The sequence below is a fragment of the Sinocyclocheilus anshuiensis genome, unplaced genomic scaffold (assembly GCF_001515605.1).
Source record: "Sinocyclocheilus anshuiensis isolate Anshui unplaced genomic scaffold, SAMN03320099.WGS_v1.1 scaffold502, whole genome shotgun sequence".
Lineage (NCBI taxonomy): Eukaryota > Metazoa > Chordata > Actinopteri > Cypriniformes > Cyprinidae > Sinocyclocheilus > Sinocyclocheilus anshuiensis.
The window spans coordinates 2,273,936-2,280,939 of NW_015544194.1; the positions used below are offsets into that span (position 1 = coordinate 2,273,936).

Here is a 7,004-nt window from a genome sequence, read left to right on the forward strand (position 1 = left end):
GACGTTCGGAGGATATAGCGCGCGCATGAACATAATCTGCTTAATCAGCGTTGTTTATGCTTCGGGGAAAGCGTGCGTATGTGTTGTGATACTCTAAAATGGCATAAGACATAACTCAGGGGAGAAGAATTGTTGAATAAATTATGTTATTTTAGTTTTCTTTGCGCTCAAAAAGTTTTCTCATAGCTTCGCAAAACTGAATTTGAGCCACTGATGTCACATGGACTGTTTTACCGATTTCCTTACTACGTTTCTGTACCTGGGAACATTACAGTTGCTTTGCATTCTATGCAGGGTCTGAGAGCTCTCACATTTCATCAAAAATATCTTAATTTCTGTTCTGAAGATGAACGAAGGTCTTACGGGTTTGAAACAACATGAGGGTGAGTAATTAATGACAGAATATACATTTTTGGGTGAACTATCCCTTTAAATATGTGTACAATATGCATATTGTGCAATAACCATAAAACACATACACACATATACATATAAAATGTTTTATATTTGTTCATATATATATATATATATATATATATATATATATATATTGTGATGCGCGCCGCTAACTCGCCCTGTCATTTTTCCCACAGAAAGCAGCGTGTGACCGACCAGCCCCACAGGAGCACTGCACGGACCCTCTGCACTGGGAAGACGGAAGAGAGCACTCACGGCACCGGAGCACCTACCTGGACCTTTCTCACTAGCACCCATGACCCCAATAAATCCACCCTCCGGGGTATTGATTGAGATTACTTGTCGTGTGATTCTTCACCCCGTTACTATATATATATATATATATTATATATGAGAGAGAGACAGATGTATATATATATTTTTGCTTCAAATCAAAGTTTGCAAACTGATGTGATTGACCTTGCAGCAGGTAGAGTTGGTTCACTGATTAAAACTTTTTTTTTTTTTTTTTTTTAAATGGGAAAAATACTTCCAAAACCAAATATAGGTGGCCTCTTTATCACGGGGTCCACTGAGGTTGTTTTGGCTTTCCTTGTATAAAGGAAAACAGTTGCAAATTCTTCCAAATATCTCCACAAAATAAAAAAGTAAAACAGGTTTGTAACGGAATGAGGGTGAGTAAACGATGAACTGTGCCTTTAAGCTCTCCAAAATAAAGAAGACATCTGCAGGGCTTTCGTATCAGGACAACCGAGCGTCTCCCACCGTTCTACCACATGAGCACAACGAACGCCGTCAGACACAATCAGGCTCTCTGCGGCTGGGAAAGCTCCTCGAGACAAGTGATAAGCACCTGCTAACCGAACGCCCTCCTAAACGTCTCTCTGGGCGCGCTCGCTTACTAGCAACATGTCCTGATCAATCCAGTGAAAGAAATCTGTCAGGAAATCTTTAGCATTAGGTCTGCCTCCTGAATGGGGATCAGGCCCTTTCAGCGGGGCAGGGTGCGGATGGGTTTTAGGAATCTTCCTTTCCGCATCTCTGAGTGTCAATACGGATTATGAGCATAGCTTTTATCTTTTCGAGTGCACAGACTATTTACTCATTTAAATGGATGAATAAGTATGTTCCCCCTTCTTTGATAAATAAAAAAATAAAGTGACTTTGAATGCATTCAAATCCTGCTCCAAATTCAAATTCGGCTCCCTTATGCATCCTTTGAGATCTAATCTGTCTTTTTAATCCACACAATTCACTGAGGGCAATTTTTTAACATACTTCCTTAAGACCTGAACGGATCAACACAGTCTAGCTATTGTCAGCCCAAAGCACCTTTCTTCACAACTTAAGACCAACAATTCGCTCGACGATTGACTGCTTGCCAGCACATGCAAAGCAGGTGAGTTTAAGAAGCGTTTTCAGCTAAACGCCTGAGCCTAAAGAGCAGCAGAAACATAAAGAACTTTATTTACTGCTATTTCAATGGCTACAAATATAGGCCTTTATATCGCCGTGCCATCAACATAAAAAAGAGCCAACAAAACCTGTGAAGAAGCGCCACAACGACGAACAAATAAAAGCAAATTCTGACATTTCGCATTCAGCACATCTCTTTATAGGTCAGAGGCAACCCTGGCCGACCCTGCATTGTTTCTAAATGCCATTTTGTAAAAGAGGATCTCAGAAATTAATTAATGCATGGGTAGCTGCCACTGTCAAGAGGCACGCATTAAAATCAGTGATTAATAAATTCAAAACACACAACAAACTCAGAGGGGAGATGAAACTAGTATTGTGTTCCCCAGGAAGCGGCACCAGTGCGGGTCCTCCCACCAGCGAGGCGGCCACTCAGATGCCTAATGGAAAGTCGCCGATGCCAGCTGTGTGCCTGTGAATAAAATCACTTTAATTAAAGGCATTACAATGAACAGAGAATACACAAGGCAGAGTCGACAGGAAACGACCCTCATACTTGACAGACACACACACACACAGCCAAAGCGGCATAATACCTAAAAGGAACAGAGGTCCCCGAAGATCTAAACACAAATAAATCGAAAAGCCCGCAGCTTCTTTCTGAAGCTATCAAGCACAACAATTACAGTAAAACACACAATTACATTACACAGATCTTTCCCAATGTTCTTTATTATCAGGTAATCTGGGCGTAAGGGTGGGAGCCTCCGCGTTCTTAGGAAATGTAATTGCCGTTCAGACATCAGATCATTTATTTTCAGACTTCCACAAACCACGCAAATCTTTTTACTCTAAATGCTTAAGCATAAAAATAAATCAGCATAAGGATGCTGAACACCGAACCGCAAATTGTTCATTCTGCAGCAAAAAGATTTCCAATTGTATGTATACTTTTGAAATATCATGCTGTCAAAACAGCAAAATTACTGTCCACCCCCATAAAACAGACGAACGGTTCCTCTTAATCTGATATACAACAAAGATGAGCCCTGATTATATTCACCCTCCTCTTCTTGTTTTAAATAGACTGGGAGCAGTGCCCAGAGACAGCTGGGGTGAGCTCAGCCCAGCTGATGCCGGATCAGTGGAGCAGTTTGTCTACTCAACCATAAGGGGGCGGCAAACGCAAACTCACCCGGACATATGCAATTCATTCACAAGCAAATAGCATGCAAATGAAGAAATCTGACACATGCATAACCCTCTTCTGTATTTAATATAGGAGGACTGCACATGTTTAAAACCAGGCTTTAAAACGGTTGTTCTCTGGCTCATAAGCTTCATGGGAATGTGTCATTGTTTAGAGAAAAACAGTTGAGCTTGAGAACAAATGTTTGTGTAGACTCTTGTGGAAATGCATCAGAAACATGTCAAGTTGATATTGACAGACTTAAGAATATGGTTTGATGCTTAAAAGCATAATAGGTATTGGTGACTTACAAGACATCCTTTTCCTGATTATGTTTTACCGCAAACACCCCCACATTGGTTTCCACTGCAGTCTGTGGGTGTATTTTCTGTACTGAACAGGAGGGGGAGTATGAGAGTGAGGGGGGCAGACAAGATCAAATCAGCATAAAACAAGACAGACTTTGGGCCTGTCCCAAAACACACACTTACGGTCTTGGGCGCTTGAGAGAGTGTGTACGTGACAGGAAGTAAGTGTGCAAAAATTGTCCAAGGTCTAAAAAATACCAAAGCTCAGGTCCCTTAACGCACACTAAATCCACACTATCTCTAACACTGCAGTATGAAAAGTGTAACACATTTTATTGGTGCAGTGATGTATGTGTATTTTGTAAAAACACCACAATTAAATTGTGTGATACATAGGGACTAGGGATGGGAAGATTCCCCGATTCGCTCGGTGTTATCGACATAAAAAGTTAACGATGCGATGCATCGGTTTAAAAAGTGTGCATGGGCTACAAGTTGGCATTTATATCGTGATGCATCGTTTCTAACATATTTGCATCAGTAAAAACCGATTTATTAATATATAATTACTAGTGGATCCGCTATACTTTTATTGTTTAGAAAATGACCAATAATCTGTGACCAATATTTTATATGTAGATTGATTTCTCCTCTCTAAACTGCTTCTCACGCGCATTCTCTCGTCACTGCTGCTGCGTGATTGTGACGCATCACAACACTACGGAGACTTGAGGAAAAGTGGGGATTAAAGTCCAAAGCCTGACTTGAAATAACCTAACAAATCAATCGGGGCTAAAGTGGTTCCATAAATTACTAATTAAGTTCACACAATCTCACTAATTTGTGCACGCTTATTCTCAAGCAGCCCTTAATGTCGATCATGGATCAAATCGATTCACCATCGCAAACAGCGAATATATCTGTGCTGTTTAAAGGGGTCATATGATGCTTTTTTAAAGATCATTATTTTGTGTATTTGGTGTAACAGAATATGTTGACATGCTTTAATGTTCAAAAAACACATTATTTTTCAAATACTGTACATTACTGTAGGTCCTCTATGCCCCGCCTCTCTCAAACGCTTCCTTTTCTACAAAGTCCTATGACCCCTTTAATGCATTTGAGACGTTGTGTTTTCCTCAGTGCAATACTGATGTCACAGGTATTTTTTTCACCTGTAAATGTCAGAAAGTCACGCAAACATATCCATTTTGCTGTCAGGACTGACGCGAGTGAACGAGCTAAACAGACTGAGCGCAATCGAATAGGAGGAGTAAAATATAAATTTTGCTAAAATATTTGTTGTTGGACATTAAATGTGTCTTTTGTAGAATTTTAAACCTACATATAAGTGTATTTTTATGATATCAGTAACTGTAAAGGGGCTATTGTAATAGGTAAATCAAATGTAAGCTAGTTCAGTACTAATTACTAAGCTCAAATGAGTTCATGTGTGTCTCTTATTGCAGAAACTATAAAAGGTACAGCTGTCATAAACCCAGAGAGAAAGGCTGCATGGCTAGAAACTGTAAAAATAAAAAATAAAAAAGTCATATAAGAGTATGTGAGAGAGTAGTAATATGATTGGGTTCCTATTGGTCAGTGTTAGAGGAACTCCGCTTAGCCTGACAGTTAGCCTGCTTTAGACCAGGTCAGTTTCCCAGCATAAGTTGCCACAGTGACTAAGCTTGATCTAGGCCTATGTTAATTTTGCTTTATGGAACCAAATCATTTGACAGTGAGTCAGACTAACTGAAATAAGCCTGGCTTATTTGGTAAACTTGTTTTATGAAACAGGCCTCGAGGCATTAAAAGTGATCATATTTTCGTATTGCATATTTCGTATTTCGTATATCATATTGCATCAAATCGCATTGTGTTGAATCAAATCGAATCGCACTGCATTGTAACAGGGGTGAATCGTATCGTATCGCATCGGTAGCTGCTTCATATGTATCTTTAATGTATCGTATCGTTGGCTATGCATCGAGATGCGTATTGTATCAGTCATGAGATGCACATCCCTAATAGGGACTACGGAATCGAAATTTAGAAGTATATTTCATGGTGCGAAGTATAAAATGTACAAAATGTGTAAATAAAGCTCTGTAAAAACTTCATTTACATTTTACAACACTATGTTATAAGTGTGTCCCATTGGTTAATCAAAAGTCCGAAACATAGGCTACTTGTGGTCAAAATGTGTCATGCAAGTAGACGTGGTCAAGTGCAAAGGCCGCAATTGTGGTTATTGTTTTTCACAGCTCGCAACTTGTTGCTTTATGGAGTTTTTGTCTACTGATTTTTTTTTTTTCCAAAAAGACCTTTCGTAAGCTGAACAATCATTATGTTGCTAATCAACAGTACAATATGCTGCACTGTACTTCTATCCCTCACAGCCGCCTTTTCATTTCTGTCAAAAATTAAATATGGAGCAACCCTGACTAAGGTCTATATGCTAATATATGTCAAACACTAGTCTGAACAGTCTGTACAGGATCTTTGCATATGCCAAGACAGAAGTGAGTATGACTTCAAAGCCTGGTTGCTGCCTAACAGTATCCTTTTCACAGTACAAGAACATATTTCACAGGAATATTACACATTCAGACATTTCCTCATGATCAGAGTTGTGCAGCATTTGAATTGAAGGATGCAGAATTTCAATTCGAATCTGAATTAAGTAGAATTCCAGTGACATTTAGTTAAAAGAAATTCTCATATTCACTGTTATCATACAACAAACAATATGTGGGTTAATTATTTCTACATGTCTATATACAATATTATATGTCATTTCAAGCATTTGTAATGCTACAGGATTTTAATAAAACGTGGGCTAATTTAATTTTACATACCAGGGTGAAATAATTCCTCGTCATTCCAATCCAAATTCAGCTTCCTGTGAGACCTCGCAAAAAGGCCTCTTATTCAATTCTGAAATGTGCTTAATCCTGTTTATAATCACAAACAATGCAGGTATTTTAAATTGCTGGATTGCAGTTTTTCTTCCGCCTAAAGTTTGTACTATGTTTGTCTATGGCTACGTTACACAAAATCTGAAGGGAAAATATCCAAAATATTGAATACTTTTAAAGCGAACTGACCCATGGGTGTGTCACTTTACTAAAACACAATAAATATAATTTGATAACAATGGCTGGTGCTGGAAACTAACCTGATAAATTTTTAAAAACCCGCTAAAATCTCATCAAACTGCACACGTTTTCTTGCGTTTCTGCGCATGACAGGCTGATTCGTGCTCAAACCGCGCCCATTCTTGACTTTTGTTGATGACGTCGAGGTGGGCGCCACTCAGCGAGTCACGTGTGTAAACAGTTGCTGCCACGTGATTTGGCGGGAAAGCTTCCGTGACAGTTGAGTTTGACAATTGACAGCCCACAGGATACAGTTCTTGTCATAAGAGTGGTGAAACTGAAATTGATATTTTACTTTTAAACAATGTAGTGTTTTTAATAAGTGAGGTCGGGTTGAAATGAGGTGATGAGAAAGTTATTTTGTAGCCAAGAATGCAAAGTAAGCCTTTTGCAAATGTAGGCCTTTTTGTTGTTTTAACTTGTTACTCAGAAAAGGTCTACAACAGTAATTCACAAAATACTATATTATATCACTATTGTAATTTCTATATTAATATATTTTGTGAATTACTGTTG

The 7,004-nt window shown here is 38.8% G+C and overlaps 1 long non-coding RNA gene across 2 annotated transcripts in view; it reads right to left on the reverse strand.

Moving 5' to 3' along the window:
- LOC107696617 (uncharacterized) overlaps window positions 1-6,579 on the reverse strand; it is a 10,358-nt gene extending 3,779 nt beyond the window's left edge. The window contains exons 1-3 of one of the 2 annotated variants that reach the window (XR_001635101.1): window positions 6,509-6,579; window positions 6,189-6,284; window positions 2,053-2,305 (exon numbers count right to left, since the gene is read on the reverse strand). This is a non-coding gene — a long non-coding RNA (uncharacterized LOC107696617). Of the gene's footprint in view, window positions 1-2,052; window positions 2,306-6,188; window positions 6,285-6,508 lie in introns of those variants that run through there. The other variant, XR_001635100.1, reaches the window with a different exon arrangement.
- Between the last annotated feature and the right edge of the window lie 425 nt (window positions 6,580-7,004).